Consider the following 15,381-nt stretch of genomic DNA (forward strand, 5'->3'; position numbering starts at 1 on the left):
AAATCCTCCTGCTTCAGCCTCCCAGAATACTGGCATTATAGGTATGTGCCCCCAAGCCCAGCCGTGATATAACTTCTTGAAGGAGCTAACAGGAAGAATAAGGAGTCATTAGGGGATGACTGTTAGGTTCTGCAGGAGGAGCCAAAAGCACTGTCAGGAAAACCGGGTCTGGGGGCTGTGACAGCTGAGAGTACCGTGTGGGGTATGTTCACCTGCAGTGTCAGTGAGACAGTTAAATGTCAAGCGGGATGTACGATCCCAGAGCGCAGAGGAGAGCTGGAGAAGGAGGAGAAGAAAGTCAACGTGACGCATGGGCTCACAGACAGTACCTAAAACGTGCACATCCGCACTGAGCTTCTCTTTTGGCTACTGACTCTTTGATTAATGGGAGGTGTCTGAAAAGCTTTCAGTAGTAGACTTGGTTTCTTTTGCTACCTGGAATTGAACTCAACACCTTGCGCTTGCCAGGCAGGCACTGTGCCACTCAGTTATGTCCCCAGCCCGATTTTTTTTAAATCCCTCTCAATGAAATTTCAGGAACACTACACTGTACCTTTCAGAAAACATATTTCTAGTCAGAAATTGAGAAGAAACTTTCAACTCACGGGAAACCACGCCAGTGAGCCGTCTGCCCGCTGGCGGGAGGATGGTGTTACGACATGCGATGGGGCTGCAGCTGAGGTGACCCTGCGCCTCAATTCCAACCCTGCCCTTGCGCTCCCATGGCTTCCAAAAAGTGCTTCTCCAAGCTGCTCTGATACCGGCCATTCAGGCCACTGAGGTAGAAGGATCACTCGAGTCTGGGAGTTCAAGGCCAGCCTGGGCAGCTTTAGCGTTTTCTCTTTTTTTTTATTAGCACATGTTTGCAAGAGTTGTACCTAGTTTGTCTTCCAGCAGATTAAATGTGTCTATTTTAATATTTAGATCTTGGAGCCATTTTGGTTTCATTTTATAGCATGGTGAGAGATATTCACCTGGTCCACCTGGGGTAGATGGATAGGCAGTTTTTCCAGCACCATCTGTTAAAGAAACTACCTTTTCTCAAGTGAAAGTATCCCCGCCACCCTAGTTAAATGTTTGGAATTCTTACGTTTGAAATTCTTTCTGCATTTTCTATTCTGTTTCATCTTTAAGTCTGGTTGTTTTTCACAATACCATGCTGTTTTTGTCACTGTAGCTTTGTAGTATAACTTAAAGTCCAGAATTGTAATGCCCCCTACCTTGCCCTTGTTGCCCAGAAATGCTTTTGTGATTCTTGTTCTCTTCTGGTTCCATATGAATTTTAGAATTGTTTTTGCTAGTTCTGTAAGGAAGGCTTTTGGTATGTTCATTGGGATTGCATTACATCTGCATAACAGCTTTAGAAGTATGGCCATTTGACTATGTTCATTCTGCCTATCCAGAAACGGAGGATATCTTTCCATTTTCTGATATCCTCTTCAATCTCATTTTTTCAGACAGAATCCAGCAAATCATCAAAAGATCTGTAGTTTTCATTGTATAGGTGTCTCGCTTCTTTGCTTAGATTAGTTCCTAATATTTCATTTTTCTTGATGCTATTGTGAAAGGTATTTTTCCCTAACTTCTTTCTTGGAGAGTTTACTATTGGCATACAGAAATGTTATTGATTTTCAAGTGCTGACTTTGTACCCTGCTACATTACTGAATTATTCTAGGAGTCTTTTGGTGGACCTTCTATGAAGAGGTCATGTCATCTGCAAATAATGATAATTTAACTTCTTCCCTTCTGATCTATACCCTTTGCATTTCTCTCTCTTGCCTAATTGCTCTGGCTAATGCTTCAAGAACTGTATTGAATAGGAGTGGTGCCAGCACGTATATCTGTCTTGTTCCTGATTTTAGAGGGAAAGATTTCAGTCTCACTCCGTTTAGTATGATGTTGGCCATTGGCTTGTCATACATGACTTTTATCAGGCTGAGGTAAAGACTTTCAATACCTATTTTATTCAGGGTTTATTATGAATAGATGTTGGACTTTGTCAGATGCTTTTGCCACATCTGTTGACATGACCGTCTAGTTTTTCTGCTTGCTTCTGTTTGTGTGGTGGATTATAGTTATTGGTTTGTGCATGTTGAGCCATCCCTGTATCCCTGGAATAAATCCTAGTTGATCATGGTGTATAATATTTTTGGATTATTTGCTGCATTCTGTTTGCCAGTGTCTTATTGACAATTTTTGCATGTATGTTCATCAAAAAGATTGGCTTGTGGCTCTTTCTTCTGGTTGGGTTCTTTTCTGGTTTTGGTATCAGGGTAATGCTTGCATCCAGGGATGACTGGGAGTACTGCTTCCCTTTCAGTTTCACTGAAGTGTTTGAGGAGTTCTAAAGTTCTTACAGAATGTATCAGTGAATCTATGAGGACCTAGGCTCTTCTTCATTGGTAGTTTAATATTATTGTTATTATTATTTTGTCATTATTAATTCTTCAGTTTCCTTGACAGATATTGGATTCTTCAGGATTTGTACATCTTTTTCATTCTGCTTTGGAATCTAGCCATTTCTAGGATACTAGGAATTTATCCATTTCTTCTGAATTTTCCATTTTATTAGCATACAGGTTCTCCAAGTAGTTGCCAACTCTGGCTTTCAGCAGAATCTGTTGTGGTTTCATTTTTACTTCTAACTGCATGGATTTGAGTTTTTTCTTATTTTGGTAAGACTGACTAGGGGTTTGTCTATTTTCTTTATTCTTTCAAAGAACCAACTCTTTGATTCATTGATTCTTTGTATTTTTTCTTCTCTATTTCATTAATTTCTGCTCTGATCCTTATAAGTTTCTTCCTCATATTAGCTTTATATTTGGATTGTTCTTGTCTTTCCTAGGACCTTGAAATGCATCATTAAGCCATTTATTTGATCTCATTTTGTCTTTCTGATGTGGGAATTCAATGCTATAAGCTTCCCTTTTAGGACTGTTTTCATTGTATCGCATAGGTTGCAGCATGTTGGACTGGCATTATCATTTGATTCCAGGAACTCTCTAACTGCTTCCTTGATTTCTTCTGTGACCATTGATTTTTCAAGAGGGTATTATTTAATTTCCATGTGTTTGCATAATTTCTGATGATTCTTTTCCTATTTACTTCTAGTTTCCTTAGACTACCAGAATGATCTGATAATATGCATACTATAATTTCTATTATTTTGCATTTACTTAAGCATGCTTTATGGGCTAGTGTGTGGTCTATTTTGAAGAAAGTCCCTGGTGCTGCTGAGAAGAATGTGTTTTCTGTTGTTGGATGAAATGCTACCTATTAAGTCCATTTGTTTGAAGGTTTGGCTTAACTCTGATTTTTTTTGTTGATATTTTTGTCTAGTTGATCTGCATATGTGTGACAGTGGGGTACTGAGGTCCCCCATTAGAACTGTATGAGTGTTTATCTGATTTTTCATGTCCATTAGTGTTTGTTTTATGAAGTTAGGTACACCAATACTTGGTGTGTGTATGTTTATACTATTATTCCTCTTGTTGAATTATTCCCTTAACCAATATGTAGTGACCTTCTTAGTCTCCTCTGATCAGTTTTGACTTGAAATTCATTTTCTGAAATTAGGATTATGATAGCTACTCCTGCTTTTATCTAGGTTTCCATTGCATAGAATATTGTTTGATTTTTATTCTGTGATTTTCTTTTTGAATGCAATGTGTTTCTTGTATACTGAATATCATCGGGTTTTGTTCCGTGATCCATTCTGCCAGTCTGTCTTTTGATTTTGCAGTTGAGACCATTCACACTGAGAGTTATAACTGAAAATTATTGATTTATTTCTCCCATTACACTGTTTCTCTTATTGATTTCCTTATTTTTTTTACCATTTGCTTATCTGCTCATTCCACCAGATTTATTCTTTTTTTTTTTTTTTTAACTCACTGGCATTATTGGCGTCATTGTCTGTTTCTAAGCTAGCCTTGAGAATATTTTGTAACACTGATTTGGTGATGAATTTCTTGGGGTGCCCATTGTCATGGAAATGCCTTCTTTTTCTACCAATTAGAAGGAAAGTTTAGCAGGATATAAAATTTGCAGTTGGAAGTTATAATTTTTTAGGGCTTGAAATACATCACTCTAAGCACTTTTGGCCCTTAAGGTTTGTGTAGACGTCTGCTGTAATTCTAATTGCTTTACCTTTTTATGTGATTTGTTGTTTTTCTCTAACAGGTCTTAAGATTTTTACCCTGTGATGAACTTTAGGTAGTTTGAGTATAATGTGGCTCATAAAGGTTATCATTTGGTAATGGCTATTTGGAGTCCTACATGCCTCATTTACTGTACATTTATTTCTTTCCTTATATTTGGGAAGCTTTCTGCTATTATTTCTGTGTACAGATTTCTTATGCCTTTTGTGCTGTCATCTGATGTTTCACTTCTTCCAGTAATTCTTAGATTAGTGTTCTTTGCATCATCTAGCAGTTGTTGGATCCATTTTTCACGTTCTCTTGTTGTTCATAACATGTCTCTGAATAGTTGGTCTTTGAAGGAATCATTGGCTTCTAGTTCTAAAATTCTGTCCTCACACTGGTCACTTCTGATGCCCATACTTTCAATATAATTTTTAATTTCCTAGTTTCTGATTGAAACCTTGTCATGAACTCTAATTCTTTGCTAAACTGGTCATTCATATTTTATATCATTTTATTTAGCTCAGATAGTATTTCATTTCTTCTGAAAGCTGGATATTACTTTGGTTATTTGGTTATTACTTTCAGTATCTATTTAGTTGTATCTTCTATGATCCTGCTTAGTATCTCTTTGATCTGTTTTCTAACCTCCTCTGTTATCCTTTTGAATAATTTTCATATGTGGCTTATGCTATTCTCTCCCTCTAATCACCCTGGATTGGATTCAGGAGAGTTGGGAGTTTGGGGAAGCATTTTGTTGCCTTGTCTTCTCATGTTTCTAGTTTGTTTGTTTGTTTGTTTGTTTTGTGATGATGTTTGTGGGTGTTTATAGTACAAAGACTTTGTTGCTAGTATGGAGATCTCTTTAGTTAGTCGTGTTTCAATGGGATGGCTTGGGTGTGGCTGACTATAGTTCTTTGCCTCAGCCCCATGATCTGACCACCTCAGTTAATTTGGGAGGGGAGGGTGCAGTATAATTGGCCCGACAATGAGTTCTCTAGGAATGCATTATGATATTGTTAATGTCATAAAGGTAATCTGACTGTTGCCTTATAGAGAAAATTCATTCAGCAACAATTATGTGATGCTGGCAATATCAAGCAAATCACCTATAGTATCGTCGAGGACAAATTGGATATTAACATACCATAAGAACCAATTACTACTACCCTTAACTCTACAGGAAAAAAATATACAATAGCAGCATGAACATTAAGACAATCCAGGTATTGACTTAGAGTTAATATGCACTAAAAGCAACAGCTGTATCTTCACTAGTGGTAGAAAAGAACTCAACAGTAATTTTAGAGTTAAATATCTAAAGATTATTATGGTCTTATAGTTATACTATTAAAGATACATGAGGTTTGGGATGGGGTAATGCAAGAAAACAAATTTGAAAGTTAAAACTATACGATACGAGAAGGTAGAGAAGTGGAACAAGACCTTATCAGGAAGTAGAAGGATGTTTATAGAATTAAGTAAAAGTAACAGAAAAAAGATGATGAGAAATAGAAGATAGAGGGGGAAAAAGAAATTATATGGGAAATAAAAATAAGAGGAAAAAATTAAAGGGAGAAAAATTAAAAGAGATAAGAATACAAAACAGAATAAAAAGAGTTAAGAAGCAAGAAAAAAGGACAAAGGAAAATTCCTGAAATTCTGCGAAACTGGTAAAGAAGAAAGAGGAAAAGAAAGAAGAAAAAAGAGAAAAAACCCACCAACTACACACACACACATACACACACACAAACACATGTACACACAAATCTGTGATTTTGAATGTATGGTTTTCTTCCAGGATGTAAAAGTTTGAGGCAGTGTCCAAGTCAAGATGTGTCCCAGTTCACACTGGTAGATAAAGAAGGCAATCAGACCTCAGATACAGGTGCTGAGAGACAGCAGGATTAGCTCAAGGGTGGCAACACCTAGACGTTCAAATCCAGAGCCCTGGCCGTGAGGATGGGGCCTGTGTCCATCAGCTCAAACCCCTCAAAGGTGTCCTTCCAGCCCCTTTCCTAACTACAGCCGTTTCCTGTGAGTATCTCCCACCCAGTCACTGTGAGAGTGTCACACTGGGAGCCCCGAAGTGCAGCCATCCCTTGGCTGCTCTGAGTCTGAAGTTCAAACCGCTAACCCTTCCCTGGAATGGGTGTCTGACCAGGCACCCTCTCCGGGGGTACGGCAGGCACTTGGACTCAAGTCACCAGCTGTTGCCTGCAAAGGATTCATGTGGGAGCAGATCCCAGCTCTCCCTGCAGATCACAGCACCTGCTGGTCTGTTTCTCTACCACATTTCTCTCAAGGCCCCCCTGGAATCCCAAGATTTCACTTTGTCACTGTAGGCTCAGTCTCCCTTTCCTGTGAGGTCTGAGCCAGGAGTCAAGGAGAAAGTGTAGACTGTGTCTTCCCTTCCCCGCTTTGTTCTCTGTCCCTTCTAATTCTCTGCAGATTTCAGTTTTCCTGTCCGATCCTTACCAGTTACCATGGATTTAGTTCTCTCTTCTTTTCTTCCTCAAGTCGTTATTTTCTGGTGTCTGGGTTCTGAATGTCAGAAAGGCTGAGTTGTTGTCACTCACCACTGCCATTTTCTCTAAAATCAGGGTTCCAGTTTCAAAACTAAAGTTTCTTAGCCTTTGGATCCTTGTTTAATTATTTATACAATGGGAATGAAAAATAACTACCTTAAGATTTGTTATGAGAATATTAAATAATATGTGCAAAATTGCCTAACACAAAATACTGCACACCAAATAATAGCAATATTACATTTTTATTTTTCCCTGTAAAATAAAATGCATTGAAAAATATATCTACTTTCACACTTGATTCTGTCCTCAGTTCATTCAACCAGATTTCCTGTCTCTATACACCCCTGGCTCTGCCCGTGTGTCAGTCACCTGCGAGGTTGACTCTGTCTTCAGTTTTATCCAACTTTCTCACCAACATGCTCCAGCTGACCACTCCCCCTTCCTTGACTGGCCGCCTCCAATGGCTTCAGTTATACTGTGCCCTCCTGAATTTCCACATACGCTACAGGAAGAGCCTTTTCAAGCTGTTTCTTTGAATCCTTTTCTGGATATTGGAGGATTTCAGACTCAGTCCCAGCACCCCCTTTTTCTTCTCACTCCCTGCATGCGAAACAGTGGCCAGTCCTACTGCCTGCTTGATAAGAGCTTCAAGTCTAACACAGAAAACTGGAACTGTTGACCACCACCCCTCCACTTCTCAAGTCTTCCTTGGTAAGTGGAATCATCACCCACCCAGTGACCCTGAACCAGTGTCCCATCCGTCATCACTAGCTATCCCATCCCATGTAACTCTGTTTCTAAAATAAATCCACAGTCTGTTTCATCTCCCCTGCCAACTCGACAGCCGGGCCACTATCGTCTATCACCTGGATACTGCTCAAGTGGTTTCCAGGCTTCTGATGCAATCCATTTTTCCGTATTTACCAGAACAAACATGTGAAAATAAAAATTAGGTCGTGTGAGTTTCATGCTTACAATCTTTCAGTGGCTTTCTGTTGCACTTAGAAGGACGTTCAAGTTGTTTCCAAGCTCATTAAAACTTAGATTTTCCACTTCCTCTCTTACCTACCTCATTCTACTAGCCCACCCCCCACCCCGGCCCCCAGCATACTTCTCTTCCCCGCTTCTTTCCTCTAAGCTTACTTCCCCTTCAGGATCTTGTGCTAAGCTTTTTCCTCCACTTGGAACTCTCTGTGCCAGGTATTTTTAGAGACTAGCCTCTTCACATCATTCTTAGAGAGGCTTTCCGTAATCACCCAGTTTAGAGTCTTGTACTCTATTATGCAATATTATTTTATTTTGTTTTCTATAGTTTTTTAAATTACCTTATCTCTGTGTTTACTTCTGTATTACCTGTCTCCCCCTCTATTAGAATATATGTTCCAGGAGAGCAGAACCTGATTCTTCTTTTTCATCTCTGTGTCCTTAGTGTCTACACAGAGACTGTCACCCAAAAGACACTCAAAAAATATTTGTTGCAGGTAGTGGTGGTGCATGCCTGTAATTTCAGCACTCTGGGAGGCTGAGGCAGGAGTATTCCAAGTTCAAATCAACTCCAGAAACTTAGTGAGAGTTTGTCCCAGTATAAAAAAATTTAAAAAGAGCTAAGGATATATCTCAGTGTGAAGGCCTTGGGTTCAATCCTTGTTACTAAAAAAAATAATAAAAATGTCAAAGGAGTGAAAGAATGAATTAATAGTTGGGATTGCTCTGTCTGGGTACAAAGCTATGGAATACCATGCTCTATTTCGTTTAATTTTTACTACTTGACAACTTCTTTTTCTTTACCCAAATAAAGAATTACCCAAATACTCTTCTCTTTGACAGACTTTCGCCCGTATTTTAAATGTCACTGTTTCCCAAAGTAGAACTAGTGACTAAAATTCTCTCCGCTAAGCCTCTCACTTGCCGCTTAGTGCCCCTAACCGTGTCTGCAGCCACACCTCGGGCGCTCACCCTCCTCACCCTCGTGTCCTCCCCAGTCTCAGAATCCACTTTTGCAAATGCGTGCATTTTTGGTTGACAGCCTCCAGAATGTCCACTTCTTCTATGCAGCCCACGTGAGGGAGAAGGCCCTCTGTGGCCAGCCCAGCCCTGGGAGCGTCACCCTTTCAGCTCTCTCTCGTCTCCTGTTTTCCAGCCCTTCCAAAATGACCTTCACATTTTGCCTCTTTGCCTGGTACGGCCTGACCGCTAACTAGCAATGGCTTTCAGTCTGTGCCCACCTCCCCTGTTTTAGAATTGTGACCTTCCTTTAACACCCGGCGCGAGGGTCTCCTCTGCTGCCAGCGCTCTCTGATCTACTGCATCCCACACTGCTCCTTTTTTCAGAGCTGCCACTTTGCTATACAGATTTTTTTTATTTTGCTTTTCACCCTATGTAACAATCACAGTATGGTATCAAACTGATATATGATTGTTACATAGGGTGAAAAGCAGAATAATAATACTGTGAGCACCTTCGTATCAGGAACGTTGTAGTCTTACATCTCTAGCATTCGGCTTAGAGATAATGTGTTCCTAATAAGTATTTGCTGATGGAAACAAATAAAGGTACTTCTTTTTTTTTTTTTTTTTTTTTGGTTTTTCTCCGGTACCGGGAACCGAACTCACGACCTTGCGCTTGCCAGGCAGGTGCTTTTGCCGCTGAGCTAAATCCCCAGCCCCTAAAGGTACTTCTTGATTAAAAGATATGTCTAATAGAAAAAAGTAAATTCATTTAGCCACTCAATATGTGTTTCAGACAATAAGTTATGTTTCTAAATCATTTTAAAAGGATCAATGAAAGATTAAGTCATATACTAGTATTCTTCAGTATTTACTATACAATAATGAAGAGTAGAAACTATATATTCTGGAAGCTCTGTTGAATAATTTAGGTCAAAGTTTAGAGACTTAGAAATGGCTCGTTTTTGAAAGTCATTTGTACCCATTTGCCTCGTGGGTACAAATGGGTACAATTTCTTCGATTTGCTACTTTGAAAATGGCCAGTTCACAGAATCCTTGACTTTGCATGCGTTTAACAATTGCTTTTCTGTAAAACCCAGCAGTCTATTTATTATTAAACCTCCAGGTTATTTTGTTATTCCTAAACCAAATACACAAATTAGTTCTTTTCATAGACCTTGGAAATAAAGAACAACTGAGTTGATGCCAAAAGGAAGAGAAATGCTTGCTATTCTTTTGAGTGGGTCCTGAAAATGCCCTCAAAGCTATTCAGTGCTAGAACTTTTGTATAGCACAGTCAGTGTTAATAGTAGAACTGTACTATACATAAAAGCCTCCTTTGTTTGGAGGGGAGGAGTTCTTTTATCCCTAAAAATATCTGAAAGACTCAATAAAGCAGGATATACATCTCAATTGTAGCATAAGTGCTCTTCTGCCCAAAATGAACAAAACTAGCTTCCCTACCTCTTAAGACTTCTTTTTCCTACTATTAAAATTACCATATTAGCCTTACAAAATTCTTCTTACGAAATCACTAGGAAGATTTCTCCCATGCAAAACTTAGTTCTCGGCACTCTGTTGACTACGTTGGTTTGTCAGATTTTCAAAGTGAGACCAACCTCCAAGTGGCTAGAAAAACGAGACACAGGAAGTTGGAGACACAAAAGGAAGTCTGAAAGGAGAAGGATAGGGCTGAAAAGAAAAGTCAGTCTTTTTTTAGTAAGAAAGGCCTTGGCTTTTACATACGGACATGGTGATGAAAACTGAATATGGTAAAACTAGATTCATCACCTCCTAAAGGACACTGTGAGTTAAGATGCAATCTCACAAGTCTCCAGGACTCAAGAGCATTTTCAGTACCCCCTCCCCAAGAAGGTCTTTGCTTTGTGCTTTTTAAAATGCTTTTCTTACAGTGACAAAGCAAGGACTGCAAAGTTAATGAACAGCAATAGCCCCGAAGAGTAAAAACAACAAATAGGGTGCCTAGCTTGGGGTGGTTTTCACTTCTAAACATGCTTTGCATGAGGCCTGACTGGCCAAGAGCACCCTGCATTTTCGTTTTTAATGAAAGTGTAAGGAAATCAACAAACCCTCCTAACACAGCAGAACTAAGGGGAAAATCCCCAACCCTTTTTGTAAAACGGAAGTTTCAGTAAATGACTGTGCTCGATAATATTAGAATCTGTCCTGCCTCTGGTAGAGAGAACTGTATTGAAGACAGCAGTTTTTCTCATTAGCCTTTCATACCTGCATTTCCTGCGTCCCACGTTGCCTCTTATGCCCACGTCGGGGCTGATGGTCATCAGCAGCCCATTCTAGTGTACCTACCGTTTCGAACTTGTGTTTTCCATTAATTTTGTACTGCTCTTTCTGGAATCTGTTGGGTTGGGGTCTGTTCTGCTCTGCTAAGTACAGATGTGTTTGTCATGTTTCTTCCTTTTTCCTAAGAAAAATTACTCATTACTGTTGGTATTTCATTATGTGGATTTTGTAGGTCTCATACATTTAGGATTGCACCAGGAAATAAACAAGATGGTCCTTAGAAATAAAATAATCAGCAGATGCCAAAAGGAAGGAAGATACTTGATGTTCTTTTGGCTTCTTCTGAAAATACCAGGATGAGCCTGGAGCATCTTGTGGGGCCAGAAAGTAGGAAAAAAGCTAAAACACAAACACACATAAACAGATAATAACAGAGGACAAAGAGTTCCAAAGCTAGAACATGCTGAGCAACAAAATCGAGTATCAAGTTATAATTTAAAGTATAAAGTATCTATAAATCAACATTAATGTACATAAAGAAGGCATGACCCCATCCCACACAGAAGAATCTCAGATAATTTAAATAGCTGTATCTCCTGCAAAGAAATTGAGCATAACTCCCCACTCTTGAAGTGTGGCCCGAACACCAGCATTTCCTCCCAAAGCGTATGGAAGGGTACAGGAGGGAGAGAAGCGGAACGTTCCAGTGGAGAGATCTGACTAGTGCTACCCGAGAATCCAGGTTTATGTCGACAGTGGCAAGTCATGTTGATAGCAAGCGCCCCGGATTTGATGAAGGGGAACTGGCCGTGACCTCCGTGGTTTTCCTCTCTAAAACCCATAACCCAGCCTAGTCATGTGGAAAATACCAGACACACCCAGTTGTGGGACAGTGGCAAAGTCTCTGACCAGTGCTTCCCAAAACTACCAAGGTTGTCAAGAACAAGGAAAGGCTGAAAAACTGCCGAGCCATGGGAAAGTAAGGAGACATGAGGATCGAATATAAGGTACGATCCTAGAGGAAACCTTGGAAGAGAAAAAGAACTAAAGTCAAATGGGAAATCTGAATAATAATAATGCATCAATACATTTATTAATGAGACAAATATAGCATACTAATGTATGATATAAATAATCTAGGAAATGGTATCAGGTATGTAGGAACTATCCCCACAAGGTACTATCCTCATCATTTTCCTATAAGGCTAAAAATACTCTAAAATAAGCAGGGCCTGTTTGAAACAGGGTCTCCCTATATAGTTCAGGCCGGCCTTGAATGCACGAAGCAGCCCAGGCTGGCCTTGAACTCATAGCAACCTTCCTGTCTCAGCCTCCTGAGTGCTGCGACCACAGGTCTGCTCACCATGCCCACCAACAGTTTATTTTTTTTGCAAATTGTCTACATATTTATTTCCTTCTTGACTTGCCCTGACCATTATATTACTCAGATTCCTTTGTGAAATATCCATCAAAAATAACTGGGGAAATAACCTGCTATCCTAGTTTTGCATTACATATAATTTCCCTTTTCTTGTTACCCAGGTCCCAGTGTTTCGCTGTAGGTCTCTCAGAAGGCTCTAAAATGAGAAGATTTCTCCTAATCCATGTGTGTTTATTTCTCACCCTGGATGTATATAAAAGCCTTGGGGCCAATAGCAACACAGCACAAGCAGATGAAGCCACACAGTACCTGTATAGATGCCTGGATAGATGAAAGCTGTAAGGACAGGTTAATGGTAAAGCTTAAAAATACATACAGCTGGGCATGGCGGCACACACCAGTAATCTCAGCACTTGGGAGATTGAGGCAGGAGGATCACTGGGAGTTTGAAGCCAGCCTGGGCTACGTAAGTGAGTTTAAGGCCAGCCTACACCACGTAGTGAGACCATGTGTCAAAAAAAAAAAAAAAGAAGGGCTGGGGATGTGGCTCAGTGGCACAAAGCCTGCCTGGTAAGCTTAAGGCCCTGAGTTCGATTCCCGGTACCAAAAAAGAAAATGGAGAAAACACATGATAGAAAACAAATTTTAAAGTACGTTTACAGGCTCTTGGTTTTGCTCCTTTGGCATTCAGAATACTTAAGTACAAATATTTGCGAAAACACTAGTGTGTATGACCCACTGATTATGCATAGATAGAATACAGGATATGTAACACACACATATGTATACACGTCACAGTTTTTCAAGGGTACTGTATATCCATGCTACTGTAATTAACAAAATGTGCTCACATGGTTCAGAAAAGGACAGTTTGATGGAGAAGACACACACTCTTCGCTCCATTCAAAGTCCCCGTTCTGCCACCTGCTCACTGCACCTTCTGAAACTTACCTTGCATCTCCTGGTTCTGAGCCGCAGCTTTTCTCCCAGCTGAATTCCCACCTGTCCCAGCGTGAATCTTCCCTCTTCACTAGCAGCCCCACCGAGTCCAGCGTCTGCCCCGCAGCCAAGCTTCCCGCTCACCGCTGCCTGGAGTTGCCTCCTTCAGAGACACCTACTGGTCCACCACAACTCAGCCCAGCCTTCCACACTCTTCTGTTCTTAGTTTTTGATGCCTCTCTTAATGATTATTGCCACAGAACTGAAAAGTTCAGTAAGGACATACATGACTTCCCCGCCCTAATGTGGATTTATTTTGAAGTTGTCCAACAGTTGCAGACTGGCCCCTGTGATACGATACAGGTGATCTCAGAACGCTCCTGCTCTGCCTGCTTTCCCCGTACTTGGCGCATAGATCATACAGATAGAAGGGGGAAAGAAGGAGGAGAGCATGTTCTGCTTGGGCTGCTGTAATGAAGTACTACCAACCAAGTGGCTCAAACAGCAGAATGTACTGTTTCCCAGTTCTGAAAGCTTAAAGTCTCAAATCAAAGCACCAGCAGGATTCATTCTTCCTGAGGGCTGTGAGGGAGAAATCTGCACTGTGAAAAACAAAAATGAGAACAACTATTTATGGAGCTTCCTTTGAGCTAGTTCCATGCTAGAGTATAATATTAAAGGAAATGGTTGATTACCACAATATATGTAATGTGGGATGTGCTTTTAAAGCTCAAAAATACAAAAAAAAGTATAAGAATACCTATAGAGATGAGATAAAAATATAAGATAAAACTATGATTGACACAAAATTCAGGAGAGCAGTTACATGGAGTGAGGATAAGGACAGGGAGGGTATGCAACAGAGGGAGGAAACACATACTGGGCTTCAAAGTACTGGTGAAATATCTTACATCTAGATGGATGTATTATGTGAATGTTTACTACTCTTTAAATGATATAAAGTATGTTGTTCCTGGTACATACTGTGATCCTGGGAAGCTGAGATAGATCTGCATGCAAGAGAGTTATCTGAGAGTGTTCTTGGAGTTGACACCTCTGAAAGAGAGAGTTGAAAGAATCATTGTTGGGTAGAGGGTGAAACTGATCTGCTCCATCTTGGAGCGAGGGTGTCCCTTCGGAGTTGTGCTGACTTGGTGGGGGGGGACAAGGGTCTTTATGCTCCTGTGTGGATCCGTTGTCTGTCTGCAGGCCATCCACAAGGTTTCTGACCTTGACACACCAGCTGTCTGCAGCTGGAAGCTATCCACATGCGGGGCTGACAACTACAAGCTAAAGCTGGCAACACTACGAGCACCTGGGACAAAGTCCTCATTCCACCCCAATTCCAGTTTATGTCTGGTATTTTTCACAATTAATAAAAGTGTTTAAGAGAAAAATTGTGCAGGCAGAAAAGCCTAGCTATGAAAACAATTTTTAGGAGCAGTACAAAACAAAGTTAAGACAGGATAAAGTCAGAAACATACCAGAGAAGCACTGGTCAGAAAGAAAACAGCACAGGGGTGGGAGTGTCTGTCCACAGAATGATACACCAGGGTTTTTCTGGTGGAGATGAAACCAGTGAATCAGACATGACCCAGACTAAGACCAACAAACACAGTGGAGTCAGCTTCATGGGGTGAGTTACTTTAACAATTCCCAGGAAATTACTGTTAACTGGGCCACTGCCAGCTAACTTTGTCCCACCCAGCTGTGGAGAGTGTATCTTTAGGAGGACTTTATCCTCAGCCTGGGAGATTGTTTCTTTTGTTATACCATGGCGTGGAGTCCAATAGGGTGGTGAAAGTTATTGAGAATTCTAATCTTAAATATGCTCAAATTATAAAGGGTCTCACTTTGTTATCGCTCCTGTTGTCAACCCTCTCTAGTAGTAACAGTTACTATTTATTAATTCTTGACCCAAGTTCTGTTCTAAGCGCTTACATGTATTATCCCATTCATTCTCTATAGTAGTTAAATGATGCGGGTCCTTTAATTATTTTTCTATTTTATTAATATTAACTATTATAAAGAAAAAAGAGGCATAGGTGAATCAATTTGCTTACTTGACTTTTCCAAGCTAAGCCAACCTTGATGTAAGAAAGAGACTATCTTCTGTCTGAACACTCAAATGTCCCACCGCCAAGATGGGGAACATCAAGTTCAGCGGTGGGTGCCGC

The sequence above is a fragment of the Chinchilla lanigera genome, unplaced genomic scaffold (assembly GCF_000276665.1).
Source record: "Chinchilla lanigera isolate Chin_1 unplaced genomic scaffold, ChiLan1.0 scaffold00031, whole genome shotgun sequence".
Lineage (NCBI taxonomy): Eukaryota > Metazoa > Chordata > Mammalia > Rodentia > Chinchillidae > Chinchilla > Chinchilla lanigera.